The sequence below is a fragment of the Pristiophorus japonicus genome, chromosome 12, assembly GCF_044704955.1.
Source record: "Pristiophorus japonicus isolate sPriJap1 chromosome 12, sPriJap1.hap1, whole genome shotgun sequence".
NCBI lineage: Eukaryota > Metazoa > Chordata > Chondrichthyes > Pristiophoridae > Pristiophorus > Pristiophorus japonicus.
The window spans coordinates 96,726,169-96,750,551 of NC_091988.1; the positions used below are offsets into that span (position 1 = coordinate 96,726,169).

General features: G+C 46.3%; 1 long non-coding RNA gene across 2 annotated transcripts; it reads left to right on the forward strand.

Moving 5' to 3' along the window:
- The first annotated feature begins 1,001 nt into the window (after positions 1-1,001).
- Positions 1,002-24,123, forward strand: LOC139277387 (uncharacterized). 2 transcript variants are annotated; one of them, XR_011596077.1, is made up of 4 exons: positions 1,002-8,058; positions 11,548-14,548; positions 18,341-18,451; positions 23,608-24,123. It is a non-coding gene; the product is annotated as an uncharacterized lncRNA (long non-coding RNA). The 2 variants fall into 2 exon arrangements; XR_011596076.1 differs by lacking the exon at positions 1,002-8,058 and having other exon boundaries at positions 9,393-14,548.
- Positions 24,124-24,383: the final 260 nt, after the last annotated feature.

Below are 24,383 nucleotides of genomic sequence, written 5' to 3' on the forward strand. Positions count from 1 at the left end.
CAGGCCCAAACCCAAGGCAAAGAACAAAAAGGGCCACTGTACAGCAAAATTCTAAAAGGACAAAGGGTGTTAAAAAAAAAACAAGCCTGAAGGCTTTGTGTCTTAATGCAAGGAGTATCCGTAATAAGGTGGATGAATTAACTGTGCAAATAGATGTTAACAAATATGATGTGATTGGGATTACAGAGACGTGGCTCCAGGATGATCAGGGCTGGGAACTCAACATCCAGGGGTATTCAACATTCAGGAAGGATAGAATAAAAGGAAAAGGAGGTGGGGTAGCATTGCTGATTAAGGAGGAGATTAATGCAATAGTTAAGAAGGACATTAGCTTGGATGATGTGGAATCTATATGGGTAGAGCTGCAGAACACCAAAGGGCAAAAAACGTTAGTGGGAGTTGTGTACAGACCTCCAAACAGTAGTAGTAATGTTGGGGAGGGCATCAAACAGGAAATTAGGGGTGCATGCAATAAAGGTGCAGCAGTTATAATGGGTGACTTTAATATGCACATAGATTGGGCTAACCAAACTGGAAGCAATACGGTGGAGGAGGATTTCCTGGAGTGCATAAGGGATGGTTTTCAAGACCAATATGTTGAGGAACCAACTAGGGGGGAGGCCATCTTAGACTGGGTGTTGTGTAATGAGAGGATTAATTAGCAATCTCGTTGTGCGAGGCCCCTTGGGGAAGAGTGACCATAATATGGTGGAATTCTGCATTAGGATGGAGAATGAAACAGTTAATTCGGAGACCATGGTCCAGAACTTAAAGAAGGCTAACTTTGAAGGTATGAGGCGTGAATTGGCTAGGATAGATTGGCGAATGATACTTAAGGGGTTGACTGTGGATGGGCAATGGCAGACATTTAGAGAACACATGGATGAACTACAACAATTGTACATTCCTGTCTGGCGTAAAAATAAAAAAGGGAAGGTGGCTCAACCGTGGCTATCAAGGGAAATCAGGGATAGTATTAAAGCCAAGGAAGTGGCATACAAATTGGCCAGAAATAGCAGCGAACCCGGGGACTGGGAGAAATTTAGAACTCAGCAGAGGAGGACAAAGTGTTTGATTAGGGCAGGGAAAATGGAGTACGAGAAGAAGCTTGCAGGGAACATTAAGACGGATTGCAAAAGTTTCTATAGATATGTAAAGAGAAAAAGGTTAGTAAAGACAAACGTAGGTCCCCTGCAGTCAGAATCAGGGGAAGTCATAACGGGGAACAAAGAAATGGCAGACCAATTGAACAAGTACTTTGGTTCGGTATTCACTAAGGAGGACACAAACATCCTTCCGGATATAAAAGGGGTCAGAGGGTCTAGTAAGGAGGAGGAACTGAGGGAAATCCTTATTAGTCAGGAAATTGTGTTGGGGAAATTGATGGGATTGAAGGCCGATGGACTGCATCCCAGAGTACTTAAGGAGGTGGCCTTGGAAATAGCGGATGCATTGACAGTCATTTTCCAACATTCCATTGACTCTGGATCAGTTCCTATCGAGTGGAGGGTAGCCAATGTAACCCCACTTTTTAAAAAAGGAGGGAGAGAGAAAACAGGGAATTATAGACCGGTCAGCCTGACATCGGTAGTGGGTAAAATAGTGCATTTAGAAAGAGGTGACATGATAGGTCCAAGTCAGCTTCTGGAATTTTTTGAGGATGTTTCCAGTAGAGTGGACAAGGGAGAACCAGTTGATGTGGTATATTTGGACTTTCAGAAGGCTTTCGACAAGGTCCCACACAAGAGATTAATGTGCAAAGTTAAAGCACATTGGATTGGGGGTAGTGTGCTGACGTGGATTGAGAACTGGTTGTCAGACAGGAAGCAAAGAGTAGGAGTAAATGGGTACTTTTCAGAATGGCAGGCGGTGACTAGTGGGGTACCGCAAGGTTCTGTGCTGGGGTGTGCACAACAGCAGGGGAGGGGCAGGGTGATATCAGTAGGCTCACATAGCGCAGGCTCAGTTGAAGGGCTACAATGAATGACAGCACATTGCATAAACCGAAGCGTACCCGATGGAGAGTACATCCCATTTAAACCGAAACGTAGCCCACACAGGACTTAACATTTAGCCAGCTTGTGCAAGGCTGGTTGATCTTTTGGAGCCTGCACCAATCATACCATCGACCCTCATTTCTAAGGGTGTCAGTGGGTACATATTGTCTGCTCTCAAATGTTGTGAGACAACTTCTGCAAAGAGAGGAGCCTTCTGCTGTCGTGGCACACACACTCACATTTACAATTCTAGTAATTGCAGTACATAAATAAAAATATTAGCTACACTAACTGCTTGGCCAAGGTCCTGCCACTTCTTGCGGCACTGCTTGCCGTCCCTCTGGATGGACACCACTGCCGAAAACTCCTCTGCCACACGGTCCCAAACTTTACCGGCACCCTTGTTGCCAATCTGCTGCCATCTCCTTTCAATGGCATTTACTGGGGCCCTCTTCGCTAAATTTCTTGGCCCTTTTCCTTTCACATTCACGCTCCATTTTTAGGATGTTTAGTTCTCTATCTCCTTTTTGGTTTTAATGGACCCCTATGTTTTTCACACCACAGGTGTCGAGCCAAAATCGAATTCATTTCCTCATTTTATTTTTGCAGCTCTGATTTCAGGTAATCACAGATCGGTTCAAAAGCCCTTTTGAAATGACAGACTCGTCAGGTGGAAAATGGGAGGATTTTTTTTGGCGCATGCGCAGAGAATGGGTCTTACTTTGTCAGCGCTAACTATTAGCTCCACGTTCAAAATCAAAAGTTTTTCTGCAATGCGCCAAATTGACACCATTTCGGAATTTAAAGATGGGCGTTAATGTGAAATAGCATGTGGAATTTTGGCCCCAAAGGAAACATGGTGTTAATTAGAAAGCGATGAAACTAGCCAAGGCATGGCATCAGTCTTCCAAACAGACACATGTATGGAAAGCCAATAAACTGCCCTGGAACCAAGCCTCAATCCTAGGGCTTTCTAAGAGACAATGGATCATATGAGAATAAAATGTCAAGCCAAAAAGCTTGCTACTTCTCTTTTCTCTTCTTACCACACAGCAAGGCAGGAAACCTCCCTCCATAAGACCAGACCAAGAAGCAGGCCTTGTGCTTTGCCAGAGGGAAATGCTGTATACGTCTTTATAAATCTGTAACTTTCCTGTAACCCACTGGGACCCGTGACTTCGTAGGGTGGGGCAACCCAGAGATGCCCCTTGCGCATAGAGCTGTTGAAAACACTTGGTACATCTATGGCCTGCACCTCCTCCTCCTCCCACCCCTCCCCCCACCTCCTGCTCTTCGTCCTCCTCCTGCTCACCCTGTGAAACTTATTCAGTATGGCCGAGGTCGTCGGGGTCATCCACTTCTGCTTGTGGCAAGGTGGCGGGATCTCCTTCATTATTGGATGTCTGTGAAACATCTGCAAAATATTTTAGCAGCAGGGGAGGGGACAGGGTGACATGAGTGGGCTCACATAGCGCAGGCTCATTTGAAGGACTACGATGAATAGCCCACTTGTGCCAACCCAGACTGGATTTTGCAGGACTTACCCTCTCTCTGCAACCTGGGCCCAGCATCCGCATGGACCTGCGATTCTACTTTCCAAGGCTGTTAGTAGGCGCAGTTTTCGTCAATTCAAGTAATTGTAGTGCACAAATAAAATTATTACTTACTCTAACTGCTGGCCAATCCTCTGGATGGACCCCACTGAGGAAACCTGTTCTGCAACACATTCCCAAGCTTGAGCTATTGCTGCTGGTTTAAGTTTACCAGGACCCGTCTTGCCAATCTGGCGCCATCCTCTCTCCACAGCGCCTACCAGGGCCTCATTGGCGTCTTGGTTAAACTTCCTAACCCTTTTCCTTTCTAAACCTCACTCCATTTTTTGTTTTGCAGCTCCTGTATGGAAGTACAAATCTCCTGAAACTTACAGTGGTCTTTAAAAATGGCTGATCCAGACCAGGAAGTGTACTGCGCATGCGCGCGCACACCCGTGCGCAGAACGGGCGTTATTATTAACCCTAAAAAATTCATCTCCATGTTGGCGAAACTTGAGCATTATTTTTTTAGTGTTACTCCGGCATTAAAAAAAATGCCTGTTATTCGCATATAACGTCAAAAAACACTACTATTCTTAAATGTGGAAATTCTAGCCTGAGATCAGTGCAGTAGTGAGAAATGATATTGGTTCAGAAGATCAGAAGGTGTAGTATCAGTTTGGGTGGAGGTAATAAATAATACGGGTAGGAAGTCACCGGTGGGAGTGGTCTACAGGCCCTCAAACAGTAGCCACACTGCAGGATAAAGTATAAATCAAGAAATGATAGCAATTCTCGACACCATTGTCTTATGATAACGTTACTTCCAATCTCTTAATGAGCCGTAGTTTGGTTGCAGTGTTTGAATTAACCCCTTGCTGCATAGCCCACCTCTGCGTCCAGTCATGTCCGTGGGTTTAAGGTTTTTATATTTAACAAATTTTATAGTTGGGGGAAGAAGGAACAGATCCATGGTACTCACCCTAACGATCCTCGTGAGGTTGTTGGTACTCACCCTGACAATCCTCGTGAGGTTGTTGAACTTCTTGCAGCATTCTTCCTGTGCGATTTCCCACCAGATCCTCTTAAAAATGCTGGGCAATGGCCTCCCTTCTCCACCCAGATGGAGTAAGTCTCAGAAGTGGACCGGGTCATCTCTGCAAGCGCGCAGAAAGCTACCACATCCTAAAGTAACGACTGCGTCCGGGAAAACTGAAATGCGTCTGCACATTTAACGCCGTGATTTTCGGTTCAGGCGCACAAGGTTCGTTGTGCAATGCCTGATTTAATTCCCCCCCCGCCCCCATCGTGGATCCTCATTATTTGGCAAAATTTGCAGACGAAGGCGCAAACTTACTCCACGCGGTATCAGGACCACCCCACTGCCATTGCCGCCCCAAAATCAGTAAAGCCGAAAATCCAGCCCGTAGTACCTTATCAAACTCCTTTTGAAAGTCTATATAGACACCAACCACACTATACCTCACCAGTCCGCTTCAGTTATTGCATCAAGAAAGTTCAAAACAGAATTTTCCTTTAACATCCATGCTGACTTTCCCTGCATTGTCTGATGTTAGTTTGACTGGTCTGTAATTGTCTGGTTTATCCCTCTCTGTGCAATGGGGAAGCCTTGGGCTGTGATAATATCCCAGGTGAAGTTCAGAAGGCCCATGGATCAGAGCCTCGTGCTCATGGGATTAAGAGATAATGGAAGAGTGATAGAAATTTCAGATGCTCACTCTGTTTTTGCTATTAAAAAGCCAACTGAGTATGACCTTCCGGGAGGAACTCCTTCACAGCAAACGAGCCAAAGGTGGGCAGAAGAAACATTAGAAGGAGACCCTCAAAGCCTCCCTGATAAAGTGCAACAACCCCACTGACACCTGGGACCGCCCTAAGTGGAGGAAGTGCATCCAAGAGGGCGCTGAGCACCTCGAGTCTCTTGCGCAGGCAGCGGAAAGAACATGCAGCAAACCTGTCCCACCCTCCCTTATCCTCAACGACTATCTGTCCCACCTGTGACAGGGACTGTGGTTCTCGTATTGGACAATTCAGCCACCTAAGAACTCATGTTAAGAGTGGAAGCAAGTCCTCCTCGATTCCGAGGTACTGCCTATGATGATGATGATGATGATGATAGGACAGGCACTTTCACAACCAATTCACCCACATGGCCGGTTAAAAAGCCTGATCGCAGCTGGCGACAAACTATTGATTACAGAAAGTTAAATTCTGTAACACCTGCCTGCTCACCAGTAGTAAGAAAAACTCCCACCATATTATCTCAAACTCCTGCTGGTTCCAAGTACTTCTCGACCCTCGACATCACCAATGGATTCTGGAGTATCCCTGTTAAAAGGGAAGGCCAGTACAAATCCGCGTTCACATTTGAGGACCAGAGCTACACCTGGTCACGCGATCTTCCACAAAAGAATGGATGCAATTTTAAAAGACTTTTCCCGACCTATCTGCTTTAAGTATGTAGGCAACCTACTGCTGGCAATTGACAGCTTGGAGGAGCATCTGTCCCTTTTGCCCGAACTGTTGACATTATTGGCTCAGGCGGGACTAAAGGTGACTCTCCTAAAGGCTCAATTAGTAAAAGACTTCCCCAGTTACAGCTATCAATCCAACCAATCCACAAAGACACGCACAGGAGACTCACAGAATTGTACTTTGTTATGTATGTAAACCTCACCAAAATGTAACACTTGTAACTAGGGGGCAACCTGTGGGAGACCTAAAGGTCACCTGTGCACCCTGGGGCAAGCATGTATAAAAGGTGATTCACCATGCTGCTTCTCCACTCTGGAGTCTGAATAAAGAGACCAAGGTCACAACAGTTTGAGCTTGCAATACAGTCCTGTGGATTTATTCTGAACATAACAAATTGGCGACGAGTAACGGATCACGAACTTTCACGCGGTAATGGCTGTCGTTGGTATTCTTGAGAGATTTGTTGAGGGTGATGATTGGGAAGCCTTCGTTGAGCGCCTCGACCAGTACTTTGTGGCCAACGAACTGGACAAGGCTGAGATGGCGATCAAGTGCAGGGCGATTCTCCTCACTGTTTGTGGGTCTTCGATATATGGCCTCCTCAAAAATCTGCTGGCACTGGTCAAACCAACAGACAAGTCTTACACAGAGCTGTGTACGCTGGTTAGGGAACACCTCAAGGAGAACATTCTGATGGCCAAGTATCGCTTTTACACACACCATCGCTCCGAGGGCCAGAACGTGGCGAGTTGTGCGAATTTGCAGGATCCTTGGGGGAAATGTTACGGGACTTTTTCGTGCTTGGAATTGGCCATGAGCTCATTCTTCGCAAACTGCTGTCTGCCGAAACCCGAGATCTGAGTAACGCCATCACAATAGCCCAAGCCTTCACATCCACGAGCGATAACATGAAACAGATATCTTCCCAGAATCGAAGCCCACCGGCAAGTACTGTGCATAAAATAATGTTTTCAGCAGGCAGAACTGTACAGGGCAGGGCCCACACGACTGCAGAAGCCAGACCTAGACTTAGAGTGACTCAGAGTCCGCCGTGGGGCATGAATGCGTATGTTGCCGCTGAGGGAGCAGATTCCCTATGTGTGCAAGGGCTGTGGAACAATGGGGCACCTCCAGCGTATGTGCAAACGATCTCTGACTCACCACGTGGCAGAGTCAGGAGAGGACGACCGATCCAGCGAGGATCACAATGAACGAGCAGGAGAGGTAACTCAACCTGAGGTTGAAGAGGAAGTATATGGGATACACACCTTCACCACCAAATGCCCTCCGATAATGTTAAAAGTTGAACTTCACGGCACTCCAGTCTCCCTGGAACTAGATACGGGGGTGAATCAATCAGTTATGAGCCAGAAGGCATTCGAGAGCCTGTGGGGCGACGAAGCCCAGTGACCCAAGCTGATCCCAATTCAGGCAAAACTGCGCACCTACACCAAGGAACTGATACCAGTTATTGGTAGTGTGGATATAAGAATATCCCATGAGGGAGCGGAGTACAATTTACCACTGTGGATTGTTTCAGGTGATGGGCCAACGCTGCTTGGTAGGAGGTGGATGTGGAAGATTCTATGGAACGGGGAAGACCTCTGCGTACCTTCTTTGGCGAACAATGTCTCCCCTTCTCAAAGGCTGAGCAAACCCCCACCTTCAGCTGAACCAGGCATCGAAGTGCAGATCCCCGAGGCACAGGCCGCTCATCACGACCATGAGGAGGTGAAAATCAACCGAGCAGTGGTACAGGCGCGGTACGACGATTAAAGATGCTCCAGGTCGACCATGCAGAGTGGGACTCTGGCTGAAACGATCCGAATGCATCTCCCCGACGCCAGAGGCCAAATCTCTGGGGAGGAAGATCGCAGCAGTCGGCATCACGGACACGGACGAGAGGGCGTCCAGACAACAGGACGAGGGTGCATGCAGACCACGGGATGAAAGTGCCTCCAGAGCGTAGGTCGCCGCAACAGAACGGAGAAATGTGTCACCCAGCAAGGACGATGACTGGGTTTGGAGCAAAGGTAACGGGACGGCCGCTGAGAAGTCCAGGAACCCACTGCGTTCCAATAAGTTTTTTGTACTATGTAACCCATGTGAGCGGTCTTTCGCGGCCAATGATGTACCATTATATGGAGTCGGGGGTACCTTACAACAAGCCAAAGTAGCGGGGGAACCCCAAACTAGTGAACATGAATCCAGTAAGTTAACCAAGGCAGCAGCCTGCATTCACGGGACTAGAGAGACGTACCAAAGAATGTCCCAATATTTTCTCGAGTCAGACAAGCTGCTCATCCCACAAGTTTGGGAGAGCAGAGGCACCATTATCGATGCATTGTTTCGAGAATGTCTAACACTGTCTGTGCACGTAACATAATCCGCCACGGGCCAGACACTGAGAACGGCGCTAAGGCTACCATTCCTCACCACCGGGGTGGAAACGGCACAGCCTGCAGACCCACCCGCGGTCGTGGAAGTGCTAGAAAGCGAGGGGTCAACTGTAACGGCCCCCCAGCTTAGGACCTGGACCAGCCAGGATCCCACGTTACCGCCTGCCAAAGGTGAACTGCTAGACGGGATGTGGACCCATCCCAATGTTGCAAAGTAAGGCAGGGCAGCTACACACAGTCGGTGGTCCGGGGACACCCACCCGTCACTACCGAAAGTCTCAAGGCCATTGCAGCCACCCTAGGCTTGCTAGACCTCCGGGTCAGCGACAATAGCTTGGAGCAGGCAGCTCAAATCACTAAACCCAGCACCACACGTGTCACGGTAGACTCCCTACAGACTCTGCTATCCTGGGTGCTATGCAGTCACCAGACAGAATCACTTAGAACGGAGCCTTCCGTATGTCATCAGCAGAGAATGCACCATAATTGCACGTCCCCTCCACGCGACATCAGAATAAATGATATGGACCATGTTCAGGGCCCCAGTTGGGCCATAGCACTGCATTAGCCAAGTGGGGGGGTGGGGAATGGAGAGTATGTGATGAAAACGGAGCGTTTGATTGTGAAACCATATACTGGGCTAACGAGTAAAGCATTTGGACAAGACCAAACTGCGAACGACAGATAATCAGGAACCACTGTGAAAGGACGTGGCCCCCAGCGACCCACTAACACAATCGACCTCGCCGTCAACCACGAGGATGAACCTACCACACCAGGACTTCAACCCAGGCGATTGACCTGACGACACAAGACACCAGATCGCCTCAACTTGCAAATAACTTGTACATAAGACTTTGGGGGGGGGGGGGGCTGGGGGGAGGGGGGGCGTGATGTTATGTATGTACGTAAACTTCATCAAATGTAAGACTTGCCACTAGGGGGCAACCTGTGGGAGACCTAAGAGTCACCTGTGCACCCTGGGGCAAGCAGGTATAAAAGGTGATTCACCATGCTGCTGCCTCTGGAGTCTGAATAAAGAGACCAAGGTCACAACAGTTTGAGCTTGCAATATAGTCCTGTGGGTTTATTCTGAACATAACATACTTAATCCAGCTATTTCTTAATTTAAAAAATGCAATTTAAAGGAAGAACTTGCATTTCTCTAGCGCCTTTCACAATCTCCGAATGCTGCAAAGCGCTTTACAACCAATGAAGTATTTTTGAAGTGCAGTCACAGTTCTAATGTAGAAAGCGCGACAACAATGAGATAATGATCAGACCGTCTGATTTAGGTCAAAATACTGTGGACGCTGGAAATCTGAAATTAAAACAAAATGCTGGAAACTCTCGGCCCGTCAGGCAGCATCTGTGGAGAGAGAATCTGAGTTAATGTTTCAGGTCGATGACCTTTCGGCAGATTCTGTTTGTAATGTTGGTTGAAAGATAAATATTGGCCAGGATACTGGGGAGAACTCCCCTGCTCTTCAAAATAGCGCCATGGGATCTGAGAGGGCAGACGGGGCCTCGGTTTAACGTCTCGTCTGGAAACATTCATGGAAAACCATAGAAAAACTCGCAAAAAAACCCCACTTAGCTGACCTGTATCATGTGATTCCATTCCATGGGTCTTCACATCCATCATTTACAGTGCAAAGTGATGTCGGCTTACAATATTACAACAGTGACTACATGCCAAAAAGTACTTCATTGACTGGAAAGCGCTTTGAGACATCCGGTGGATGTGAAAGGCACTATATAAATGCAAGTGTTTGTTTTTTCCGTATAAATGCAGAGTGGGGACCCCAGCTTGCAGGGTGAGACCCCTTAGAGAGGGTTGTCTCACACCACTTCGCTCTGAAATCCCATGGAATGTAATTCCAGTGTGGCGTTAAACCTGGTTTGTAAAGTGAGGGAGGGTCAGCTGGCTGGCCTTCATTTCATTGTTTAGGGGGAAGAGATCCAGTTTTGTGCATTGCTCCCACTGCAACAGGACCATTCGAGTTCCAGTTAAACAGGAACCCAGCACCCCAAACTGTAAATGGTGTCTGGGACCTGTAGGTAAAGTGTAAAGGCCCCTTGAATCACCCTTCATCCCGTGAGTGCGTAGGTCACAGTGCAGAGTGCGTAGGTCACAGTGCAGTGTAAAGGCCCCGTTGAATCACCCTTCGCCCCGTGAGTGTGTAGGTCATGGCCCCAGCAACTGACTCACTCTCTTCACCAAAATCATTCGGATGCGAATGTACCCCCTGAGCTGTTGCTCCACTGGTGAAAAACTTTGCTCCTCCAGAGGGCCCAGTCTAATACACACGTGAGCAAGGAGGGCGAGCCGGACCATCCAGCCTGCCCACCTCATCCGGACACTACAGCAGTCGCGTACTCCATTGGCCCAGCCTCCTGTTGGGCAGCTGCATGGGAGATTGTCTAATGATCTGAGAAAGCAACTTGTATTTATACAGCACCTTTCACGACCTCAGGACGTCCCAGCACGCTTTACAGCCGATGAAGCACTGTCACTTTTGTAATGCAGCAGCCAATTTGTGCACAGCTAGCTCTCATGAACAGCAATGTGATAATGACCAGATAATCTGTTTTATTATTGTTGATGGAAGGATATTAGCCAGGAAGACTCCGCTGCTCTTCTGCCAATAGTGCCATGGGATCTTTTACATCCACCTGAGAGAGCAGACTGGGCCTCGGTTTAACATCTCAATTCAAAAGACAGCACCTCTGACAGTGCAGTGCTCCCTCAGCATTGCACTGGAGTGTTAGCCTAGATTTATATGCTCAAGTCCCTGGAGTGGGATTGGAACCCACAACCTTCTGACTCCGAGGCAAGAGTGCTACCCACTGAGCCACAGCCAATTTCTTTTACCCCGACCAGCCAGCATCTTGCCCTCTATAGCTGGAAGTCGCCTCTCCCAGCAACCTAATCGACCGAACCGAGGCACACTGGAAACTAGGGGACCTCAGAGCCAGCACCAGCCCACGCCCCAGCCCCCGGCCCTCCCCGTTCTGTCCGTAGGTTCTTACTTTATTGCGACAAATCTGCAGTTATTTATTTCCCCTTGCAGAGTGCTGGAACGTTGTGGATAATATGCAGCTGTTGTTTATGTTGCTCAGGTCCGTCTGCGGTGAGGGTGCTGCAGGAGGGCGTGTCCGATGACCTCGGCAAGCTGCCCTTCATGTGGAGCACTGTGATGACGGTGTTCGGGGTACAGGGCTGCAGAGTGACCCGTTGTGGCTACACCGGAGAGGACGGGGCTGAGGTAAGTTACATCTTCCTGACAGATACAGTGAGACCCACTGAGGGGAAGTGCCGATAAACTCCGGGTAAACGGGTTTCTTTTATTTTGTGTTCATCGAGGGAATCGGTGTCCATAACGCTGAAAGAAACCATTTTCGTTTCAGTGCTTTCCTGCATCAGCAACTTGCATTTATATAGCGCCTTAAACGTAACATATAAGAGGCATATAAATTGGACAAAAAGCAGCAAACCTGAGGACTGGGAGAATTTTGTAATACAGCAGAGGAGGACAAAGGGTTTAATTAGGAGGGGAAAAATAGAGTATGAGAGGAAGCTTGTTGGGAACATAAAAACTGACTGCAAAAGCTTCTATAGCTATGTGAAAAGAAAAAGATTAGTGAAAACAAACGTAGGTCCCTTGCAGTCAGATTCAGGTGAATTTATAATGCGGAACAAAGAAATGGCAGACCAGTTAAACAAATACTTTGGTTCTGTTTTCACAAAGGAAGACACAAATAACCTTCTGGAAATACTAGGGGACCGAGAGTCTAGTGTGAAGGAGGAACTGAAGGATATCCTTATAAAGCGGGAAATTGTGTTAGGGAAATTGATGGGATTAAAGGCCGATAAATCCCCGGGATTAAAGGCCGATAAATCCCCGGGATTGGTAATCATTTTCCAACAGTTTGCCGACTGTGGATCAGTTCCTATGGACTGGAGGGAGCTAATGTAACACCACTGTTTAAAAAAGGAAGGAGAGAGAAAATGGATAATTATAGACCGGTTAGCCTGACATCAGTAGTGCGGAAAATGTTGGAATCAATTATTAAAGATGAAATAGCGCATTTGGAAAGCAGTGACAGGATTGGTCGAAGTCAGCATGGATTTATGAAAGGGAAATCATGCTTGACAAATCTTCTGGAATTTTTTGAGGATGTAACTAGTAGAGTGGACAAGGGAGAACCAGTGGATGTGCTGTATTTGGACTTTCAAAAGGTCCCACACAAGAGATTGGTGTGCAAAAACGTGGATAGAGAACTGGTTGGCAGACAGGAAGCAGAGAGTCGGGACTTGGAGTCATGCGTGCATCAGTGCAACACTTGCTCGCAACTGAGCAATGCACCAAGGGAGGATCCACTGAGTCTGTGGTCATGGCTCTCCAAACCGTGGCCTTTCTAGGAAAGATGTTTTTAGTAGTTGTGGACGTTTACTCTAAATGGATTGAATGCGTAATCATGTCATCCAGCACGTCCACAGCCACCATTGAAAGCCTCTGGACTATGATCGCCACCCATGGCTTGCCCGACTTCCTTGTCAGCCACAATGGACCGTGTTTCACCAGCTCAGAATTCAACGAGTTTATGACCCACAATGGCATCAAGCATGTCAGGTCTGCTCTGTTTAAGCCCACATCTAACGGTCAAGCAGAGCGGGCAGTCCAAACGATCAAGCAGAGCATGAAACGCGTGACGGACAGTTCCTTGCAGACCCGCTTGTCTCGCATTCTGCTCAGTTACCGGACGCGACCCCACTCGCTCACCGGGGTTCCCCCGGCAGAATTGTTAATGAAGAGAGCTCTCAAAACCAGGCTCTCCCTAGTCCACCCGGATCTCAATGATCACGTGGAAACCCGGCGACACCGGCAGAACATGTACCACGATCGCGCGGCTGTTTCACGCGACATTGATGTTAACGACCCTGTGTTTGTCCTGCATTATGGTCATGGTCCCAAGTGGGTTGCTGGCACTGTTTAGGTCAAGGAAGGGAATAGGGTGTTTATAATCAAACTGTTAAATGGCCAAACGTGCAGAAAGCATTTAGATCAGACCAAATTGCGATTTACTGATGACCAGGAACAACTTAAAGAGGACATCACCATCGACGATCCACCAACACGTAAGAAACCAACAATCGACCTCGCTGTCAATCACGAGGATGAACCCACCGTTCCTGACAGTCCGGTCAGACTAGTCACGGTGCAGTGCAACAATGGTCCGACCAACTCACACACGCCAGGGTTTGAACTTCTGGATCGCCTCGACTTGTAAATAACTTGTACCGAAGACGGTGGGGGGGGGGGGTGGGGGCAGTGATGTTATGTATGTAACTATGTAATACTTGCCACTAGAGGGCGTGACTGTTGGAGTTTTAAAGGTCACCTGCACACACGTGCAGGGCCAGTATAAAAGGTTGGCTCCCATGTTGTTTAGACACTCTGGAGTTGTAATAAAGAAGACTAAGTTCACACTAAGTTTAGCTCACAGTACTCAGTCTCATGGAGTTCTTCTATACATAACAGTGTCGCTTTTGGTTCTTTTGCCAATCACCTTAAATCTCGACCTTTCTACCAATGGGAACAGTTTCTCTCTATCTGCTCTGTCTCATAATTTTGAACACCTCTATCAAATCTCCTCTCAATCTTCTCTGCTCTGAGGAGAAAAACCCCAGCTTCTCCAGTCTATCCATGCAACTGAGGTCCTTCATCCCTGGAACCATTCTCGTAAATCTTTTCTGCACCCTCTCTAAGGCCTTCACATCCTTCCTAAAGTGCGGTGCCCAACAATACCCCAATGTTTTTACAGGTTCATCATAATTTCCACACTTTTGTGCTCTGTGGACTGGAATTTCCATTGGCTCACCACCCGGTTTCTGGGGGTATTGGCCATTGTGGGCGGTAATCAGGTGAGCGAGAAATTCCCTACCTGAGTTATGCCGGTGGTTTTGCGGTACCACTGAAGAACGAACTGCCGGTGTACACTGTCCTCCGATCGCCCTGGCGCGATATTTGGCTCAGCGGTGAACCGAAGCTGAATATAAAAAACCGCCTACAAGGATCAGCGGAACTGGGTGGCAGATGAATCGCTCTGCAAGAAAAAGGTTAGTGATTGTTTTTTTACTAATTATTTTAAAAATCTGTTGTGGTTATTTAGTTTAAAAGTGTTGGGAATGTTTTTTTGATTTTGTAGGTGATGTTTTTTGAAAAATGATTGTTTTTGTCTTTCTGCTGTTAGGCCCAACCCACAGCCTTGGGGTAAATTTTTACTGATTTTTTTATTTATTGCCCATTTTGTTTAGGAACCACCCAATCGACCCTAAATTGCATTTTTTGCCCAGAATGGGGGGTGGGGGGCAAGGCCCATGTTTCTCGCTGGGCGCATTGTTTTATTATTTGGGGGAAGTTTTTGCCGGCAATAATCTTCCAGTCTTAGCGGTCTTTTGGGTGGCGATCGGGCGCTGGTGGGCTTTGGGGAAACTCTATCCCCGACATCTCCATTTATGGAGCCCAGGATCCCGTAAACTTGTTTAACCGCTTTCTCAACCTGCCCTGCCACCTTCAACGATTTTTGCACATCTCTCTAGCTCTCTGTTCATGCACCCCCTTTAGGATTGTAACCTTTAGTTTATATTTCGTCTCCTCATTCGCTCCACCCAAAATGTATCACTTCGCACTTTTCTGCATTAAATTTCATCTGCCACGTGTCCACCCATTCCACCAGCCTGTCTATCTCTTCCTGAAGTCTATCACTATCCTCCTCATTGTTCACTATACTTCCAAGTTTGTGTCATCTGCAAATTATGAAATTGTGCCCTACACCCACATCCAAGTCATTAATATATATCAAGAAAAGCAGTGGTCCGACCATTCACCACTACTCTCTGTTTCCTGTCATTTAGACAATTTCGTATCCAGGCTGCCACTGTCCCTTTTATTCCATGGGAAGCCTATTATGTGGCACTTTGTCAAACACCTTTTGGAAATCCATCAACCACATTACCCTCGTCAACCCTCTCTGTTACCTCCTCAAGCCTTTAGCAAATCCGTGCTGGCTTTCATTAATTAATCCACACTTATCCGGTTTATTTCTAAAGATTTCCCCACGACTGAGGTTAAACTGAGTGGTCTGTAGTTGCTGTGTTTATCTTTACATCCTTTTTTGAACTTTTTTTTACATTTGCAATTCTCCAGTCCTCTGGAACCACCCCTGTTTCTAAAGAGGATTGGAAGATTTTCTTGCTTCACTTCCCTCAGCGTCCTCTGATGCATCACATCCAGTCCTGGTGACTTATCTACTTAAAGTACAGCCAGCCTTTCCAGTACCTCCTCGATCAATGTTTATCCCATCCAGTATCTTGTCTGCCTCCTCCTGGCGGTATCTTCTTCCTTGGTGAAGACAGATGCAAAGTACTCGTGTAGTACCTCAGCCCTGCCTGCATGCATAGGTCTCCTTTTCGGTCTCTAATTGGCCCCGCTCGTCCTCTTACTGTCCGTTTACTATTTATATGCCTATTATCCCAGTCTATATTAGGATAGTTGAAGTCCCATGTGAATATCATGGCTTCCGGAATATGCCCAGTCCAATGATGTCATGCAGCAAGCTTTCCGAGAAATCAATCAGGTGTTGGGGGAAGAGAGGGAGAAGGTAGTACGGGTATAAAGGGGGTGGGGTTGGAAGAATGTGATCTGTCTTACCATCTGGATCACGTTCTCGCTCTCATTCCAAACCCCTCCTCTCTCCCCTTCCTTTCTCTCGCTTCTCCCCCTTTCTCTCTCGCGCTCCCTCTCCTCTCTCTCGTCCCCCCTCCTCTCTCCTCTCTCTTTCTCACTCCCCCCTCCTCTCTCACGCCCCCCCTCCCACGGAGCTGAATAAAGCATGGCCTACTGCGATACTGCGTATGTTTGGCCTCTATAATGGTGCACATGCTTCCACAGCTCTCTGAGGCAGCGAATTCCACAGATTTACAACCCTCTTGAAAGAAGAAATTCCTCCAATGGGCGGCCCCTTATTCTAAGATTATGCCCCCTTGTTCTAGTCTCCCCTATCAGTGGAATCATCCTCTCTGCATCCACCTTGTCAAGCCCCCTCATATTCTTACACTTCTTCTGAATTCCAATGAGTAGAGGCCCAACCTACTCAACCTTTCCTCATAAGTCAACCCCCTCATCTCCGGAATCAACCTAGTGAACCTTCTCTGAATTGCCTCCAAAGCAAGTATATCCTATCTTAAGTATGGAAACCAAAACAATGCAGTATTCCAGGTGTGGCCTCATCAATACCCTGCATAACTATAGCAAGACTTCCCTGCTTTTATACTTCATCTTTGTAATAAAGGCCAAGATTCCATTGGCCTTCCTGATCACTTGCTGTACCTGCATACCAACCTTTTGTGTTTCATGCACAAGTACCCCCAGGTCCCGCTGTACTGCAGCACTTTGCAATTTTTCTCCATTTAAATAATAACTTGCTCTTCAATTTTTTTTCTGCCAAAGTGCATAACCTCACACTTTCCAACATTATACTCCATCTGCCAATTTTTTGCCCACTCACTTAGCCTGTCTATATCCTTTTGCAGGTTTTTTGTGTCATCACACACTGCTTTGTATCGTCAGCAAACTTGGCTGTTACACTCAATCCCTTCATCCATGTTAATATAGATTGTAAATAGTTCGGTTCCCAGCACTGATCCCTGCGGCACCCTACTGGTTACTGATTACCAACCCGAGAATGAACCATTTATCCTGACTCTGTTTTCTGTTATCCTCTATCCATTCTAATATATTATCCCCAACCCCGTGAACCTTTATCTTGTGCAGTAACCTTTTATGTGGCATCTTGTCAAAGGCCTTCTGGAAGTCCAAATACACCACATCCACTGGTTCCCCTTTATCCACCCTGTTCCTTATATCCTCAAAGAATTCCAGCAAATTTGTCAAACATGACTTCCCCTTCATAAATCCATGCTGACTCTGCCTGACTGAATTATGCTTTTCCAAATGTCCTGCTACTGCTTCTTTAATAATGGACGCCAACATTTTCCCAACCACAGATGCTAGGCTAACTGCTCTATAGTTTCCTGCTTTTTGTCTGTCTCATTTTTTTAAATAGGGGCGTTACATTTGCAGTTTTCAATCTGTTGGGATCTCCCCAGAATTCAGGAAATTTTGGTAAATTACAACCAATGCATCCACAATCCCTGCCGCCACTTCTCTTAAGGCCCTAGGATGCAAGCCATCAGGTCCAGGGATTTATCCGCCTTTCGTCCCATTATCTTACTGAGTACCACCTCCTTAGTGATTGTGTTAAGTTCTCCCCCCCCACAGCCCTTTGACTAACCACTGTTGGAATATTTTTAGTGTCCTCTACCGTAAAGACTGATGCAAAATATTTGTTCAGTGTTTCTGCCATCTCCATGTTCCTCATCACTAATTCCCAGGTTTTGTCCTCTAAGGGACCAACATTTACTTTAGCCATTCTTTTCCTTTTTATATAACTGTAGAAACTCTTGCTATCTGTTTTTATATTTTGTGCTCGTTTACATCCATAGTCTATCTTCCCTTAATAATTTTTTTAATCATTCTTTGCTGGCTTTTAAAAGCTTCCCAATGTTCTGTCCTTCCAGTAGTTTTTTTTATTGGATACCATCCTTTATTTCTTTCGTTAGCCATGGATGGCTATCTTTTCTTTTACACTCTTTCGTCCTCACTGGAATATATTTTTCTTGAGGGTTATGAAATATCTCCTTAAATGTACACCACTGTTCATCAACTGTCCTACACTTGAATCTATTTTCCCAGTCCACTTTAGCCAACTCTGCCCTCATACCTTTGTAGTCTCCTTTATTTAAGCTTAGTATGCTGGTTTGAGATCCAACTTTCTCGCCCTCCATCAGAATTTGAAATTCAACCATGCTATGGTCAAAGATAAGACGAGCCGGAAGCGACTGGGTCTGACGTCGGACGGCCCCCCGGTCAGGCAGCACACGCCTATTTTAAACTCATCGGTAAGTTCCAATAATGACATTCCAGGAGATATACGGGCATCCTGTAGCGTCGATTGTAGAGAATCTGGAACGCATTGTCCGAAAGCGGATTTAATAGTAACATTTTCAAAAGGGAATTGGATAAATACTTGGAAGGGAAAACTTTGCAGAGCTACAGGGAAAGAGCATGGAGGGAGTGGGACTAATTGGATAGCTCAACCAAAGAGTTGGCACAGGCACGATGGGCCGAATGGCCTCCTTCTGTGCTCTATTCTTACCTTCATAGCGTGACCCTCCCTGCACGGAGTTGGGGAACCAGCCTCCAGCTGGCTGTTGTGGGGCAAGGAGAGAGCTGGAAGCTCCTCATGGGGACAGAAGGTCGTTGCTGGCTCATAAGAATTAGTCACAGGAGTAGGCCATCTAGCCCCTCGAGCCTGCTCCACCATTCAACAAGATCATGGCTGATCTGGCCGTGGACTCAGCTCCACTTACCCGCCCTCTCCCCATAACCCTTAATTCCCTTATTGGTTAAAAATCTATCTATCTGTGACTTGAATACATTCAATGAGCTAGCCTCAACTGCTTCCTTTGGCAGAGAATTCCACAGATTCACAACCCTCTGAGAGAAGATATTCCTTTTCAACTCGATTTTAAATCCCCCCCCCCCCATATTTTGAGGCTGTGCCCCCTAGTTCTAGTCTCCCCGACCAGTGGAAACAACCTCTCTGCATCTATCTTGTCTATCCCTTTCATTATTTTAAATGTTTCTATAAGATCACCCCTCATCCTTCTGAACTCCACCGAGTAAAGACCCAGTCTACTCAATCTATCATCATAAGGTAACCCCCTCATCTCCGGAATCAGCCTAGTGAATCGTCTCTGTACCCCCTCTAAAGCTAGTATATCCTTCCTTAAGTAAGGTGACCAAAACTGCACACTACTCCAGGTGCGGCCTCACCAATACCCTGTACAGTTGCAGCAGGACCTCCCTGCTTTTGTACTCCATCCCTCTCACAATGAAGGCCAACATTCCATTCGCCTTCCTGATTACCTGTTGCACCTGCAAACTAACTTTTTTGGGATTCATGCACAAGGACCCCCAGGTCCCTCTGCACTGCAGGATGTTGTAATTTCTCCCCATTCAAATAATATTCCCTTTACTGTTTTTTTTCCAAGGTGGATGACCTCACATTTTCTGACATTGTATTCCATCTGCCAAACCTTAGCCCATTCGCTTAACCTATCTAAATCTCTTTGCAGCCTCTCTGTGTCCTCTACACAACCCGCTTTCCCACTAATCTTTGTGTCATCTGCAAATTTTGTTACACTACACTCTGTCCCCTCTTCCAGGTCATCTATGTATATTGTAAACAGTTGTGGTCCCAGCACCGATCCTTGTGGCACACCACTAACCACCGATTTCCAACCTGAAAAGGACCCATTTATCCCGACTCTCTGATTTCTGTTCGCCAGCTAATTCTCGATCCATGCTAATACATTTCCTCTGACTCCGCGTATCTTTATCTTCTGCAGTAACTTTTTGTGTGGCACCTTATCGAATGCCTTTTGGAAATCTAAATACACCACATCCATCGGTACACCTCTATCCACCATGCTCGTTATATCCTCAAAGAATTCCAGTAAATTAGTTAAACATGATTTCCCCTTCATGAATCCATGCTGCGTCTGCTTGATTGAACTATTCCTCTCTAGATGTCCCGCTATTTCTTCCTTAATGATAGCTTCAAGCATTTTCCCCACTACAGATGTTAAATTAACGGGCCTATAGTTACCTGCCTTTTGTCTGCCCCCTTTTTTAAACAGAGGCGTTACATTAGCTGCTTTCCAATCTGATGGTACCTCCCCAAATTTTGGTAGATTATAACGAATGTATCTGCTATAACTTCTGCCATCTCTTTTAATACCCTGGGATGCATTTCATCAGGACCAGGGGACTTGTCTACCTTGAGATCCATTAGCCTGTCCAGCACTACCCCCCCTAGTGATAGTGATTATCTCAAGGTCTTCCCTTCCCACATTCCCGTGACCAGCAATTTTTGGCATGGTTTTTGTGTCTTCCACTGTGAAGACCGAATCAGCCATTTCCACATTTCCCATTATTAAATCCCCCTTCTCATCTTCTAAGAGACCAACATTTACTTTAGTCACTCTTTTCCGTTTTATATATCGGTAAAAGCTTTTACTATCTGTTTTTATGTTTTGCGCAAGTTTACTTTCGTAATCTATCTTTCCCTTCTTTATTGCTTTCTTAGTCATTCTTTGCTGTCGTTTAAAATTTTCCCAATCTTCTAGTTTCCCACTAACCTTGGCCACCTTATACGCATTGGTTTTTAATTTGATACTCCCCTTTATTTCCTTGGTTATCCACGGCTGGTTATCCCTTCTCTTACCGCCCTTTTTCACTGGAATATATTTTTGTTGAGCACTATGAAAGAGCTCCTTAAAAGTCCTCCACTGTTGCTCAATTGTGCCACCGTTTAGTCTGTGTTCCCAGTCTACTTTCGCCAACTCTGCCCTCATCCCACTGTAATCCCCTTTGTTTAAGCATAGTACGCTCATTTCTGACACAACTTCCTCACCCTCAATCTGTATTACAAATTCAACCATACTGTGATCACTCATTCCGAGAGGATCTTTTACTAGGAGATCGTTTATTATTCCTGTCTCATTACACAGGACCAGATCTAAGATAGCTTGCTCCCTTGTAACATACTGTTCTAAGAAACAATCCCGAAAGCATTCTATGAATTCCTCAAGGCTACCCCTTGCGATTTGATTTGACCAATCGATATGCCGTTCCTTTTTCTCATGCCTCCATTATTCCCTTGATTATTGTCCGCCCCACCGTGAAGTTATTTGGGGGCCCATAAACTAGGCCCACCAGTGACTTTTTCCCCTTACTATCTCTAATCTCCACCCACAATGATTCAGCATTTTGTTCATTTGAGCCAATATCGTCTCTCACAACTGCCCTGATATCATCCTTTATTAACAGAGCTACCCCACCTTCTTTCCCTTCTTGTCTATCCTTCCGAATTGTCAGATACTCCTGTATGTTTAATTCCCAGTCTTGGCCACCCTGCAACCACGTTTCTGTAATGGCCATCAAATCATACCCATTTGTAATGATTTGTGCCATCAACTCATTTACTTTATTTCGAATGCTGCGTGCGTTTAGGTAGAGTGTTTTAATAGTAGTTTTTAAACCATGATTTTTAGTTTTGACCCCTCCTGCAGCCCCTTTATATTCATACATATTGTCCCTTCCTATCACCTTGTGGTTTACACTTACCCCAGTGCTACTCTGCTCTGTTGCCTCCTGCCTTTTGCATTCTTTCTTGGGGTCCTGTTCATCTAAGCTCTCACCCATTCTAACTAGCTCAGAGCCCTCTCCTGGGTTCTGAATACTCCTCACATTGAGGCACCGAGCTTTCAGGCTTTCCTTTTTATTACACTTTGACCCTTTAGAATTTTGCTGTACAGTGGCCCATTTTGTTTTATGTCTTGGGTTTCTCTGCCCTCCACTTTTACTCATCTCCTTCTGTCTTTTGCTTCTGTCTCCATTTTGTTTCCCTCTGTCTCCCTGCATTGGTTCTCATCCCCCTGCCATATTAGTTCAAGTCCTCCCCAACAGCACTAGCAAACACTCCCCCTCGGACGTTGGTTCCGGTCCTGCCTAACTGGTCCCAGAACTGGTTCCAATGCCCCAGGAATTTGAATCCCTCCCTGCTGCACCACTGCTCAAGCCACATATTCATCTGAGCTATCCTGTGATTCCTACTCTGACTAGCACGTGGCACTGGTAGTAATCCCGAGATTACTACTTTTGAGGTCCTACTTTTTAATTAAGTTCCTAGCTCCTTAAATTCATCTCGTAGGACCTCATCCCTTTTTTTACCTATATCGTTGGTATATCATGTTGTCTCGTCAGCTGTGGCTCAATGGGTAGCACTCCCACCTCTGAGTCAGAAGGTTGTGGGTTTGTGATTATCCAGTGCGGCGCTGAGGGAGTGCTGCACTTCTTTGGGATGACGTTAAAAAGGTTATTTTTTTTTCCCTTTTCTGAAAATGACCCATTGATTGCTGGGTGGGCTGGGCTGGTGGCATGTGTACAGCCCCCTTCCCTGCAGCTCATTGATGGGTAGTGTGTGGCGCAGAGGAAGCCTGCTCCTCTGCAGGGGGTGGGGTGGGGCAGGGTACGGACTGTCAAGTTTTGGCAGGGTGGGTGGAGGGGAGGGGGTGTGGGTGCGGAGGAGCTGGGGATAATAGTATACCTTGTACATAAAATACCTGCTGATGGTCCTCAAATTAAAAATAAGTAGTGGCCCAGAAATCCCGGTTTCTCTTTCCCGCGGGCATTCGAATGAATTTTAGAAAAAAGATGCCCTCTACCTGAAGCTGCTGCGGCCACGCGAGATCCCGGTCCTGAGGCCTCCTCTGACTGTGCGTCGCAGTGCATGCATGTCAGGATGTGTGCAGGCCTGGAGCTGCAGTCACATGGCAGCCAATCAGGTGTAGTATATTCTCATTCATAATGGAACTCTAAGTTGGAGTTTCCATTATTATGAATGAGAACCCCCCCACCCCCCAACACTAATAACCAATAATAAAAGATAGAAAAAAATGCACAACATATTTTTATTAATTTAAATTTGTTATTTATGTATTTAAAATATATATATATTTCCAATTAAAAAAAAAAGTTTTTAAAATTATGGTTTAAAATAAACTTACCGTAGTGGGGAGGGTTTTTAACAAAGTGTTTTTAAAAGTTTAGATTACGTTTTTGTGTGTTTTAAAACTCTTATGCCTGTAAAAGTAGGCTATGCACCTGCTTTTATCAGGCGCAAGTTTCAAGGACATTTGCTGGGCAAGATATGCATAAATCCCGCAATCTTGTCCTTGCAAATGTCCTCACTCCCGATATGCGCGAGATCTGTCAAGCCACAAACTTGACCGGAATAGCCGGTTTTCAGCGCATGCACATTGTGCGATGGAAATCGGCTTTTCTGATGCCTTCCCGGATCTGTAGAAATCCATACGGACCCAGGGAGGCCGGGATTTCCAGGCCAGTAATTTTTTAAAATAAATTAATAAATAAGGACGTCTATAGGATTTGTGCTAACCTCTTAACCTGGTTTTCCATTGACACACAGGGGAGGTGACCAGTGGCTGTCCCTTCCCCTCTTTGAAACGGAACGTTGCCATGGGATACGTGGATACGGAGTACAGCAAGCCAGGCATGCCACTAAAGGTGGAAGTTAGGAAGATCGTGGATGTAGTCGTCACCAAGATGCCTTTTGTACCGATTAAATACTATATTGTGAAGTGACTGCCTCCTTTTCTGAATGCTTTGAGGAAGATGGCCAGACTTCATTTCATGTTTTATACAATTATGGGTGATTTGTTTGGTGTAGTATCGGCCTTTGATTGGTTTACAAAGGCTGGCTGTGGAGCTGTTCTCACCTCCTCCACTGGTGCGTAAGGTATAGTGGGTGTTTGTAGAGGAATGGAAGAAATTCCATTTGGAGAAAAAGATTGTGGGACCGGTGTTAATCAGTGCCGCAGCTGAACTGGAGAACCAGGCCGGGCGGACATTCCACAAATGCTGCTACTAACTGCCGGATCATCATCTGTCACACTCGTCGTGGTGGAGCTGTGCCCAGTGACAAATAAGACTGCCACCAACCTATTGAGCAGCCCAGCTGCTGGGCTGTTGCAGCAGAGCGTGTCCCACATCATTTGTTGGTTTCCAGAATAAAAGCGGAGCTGACAATGCACAAAGGGTTCGTGTCCGGGGTGGGATTGTTCGTCGCTACTTTCATTTCTGGGCTAGCTTCTAAAAAAAAATCACCAGTGCTAAATGAAATGCTGTTACTGTCATTGTGTATTTGTGTCTCCCAGTAGCAGAGCACACTGGTGTTATTTTTTG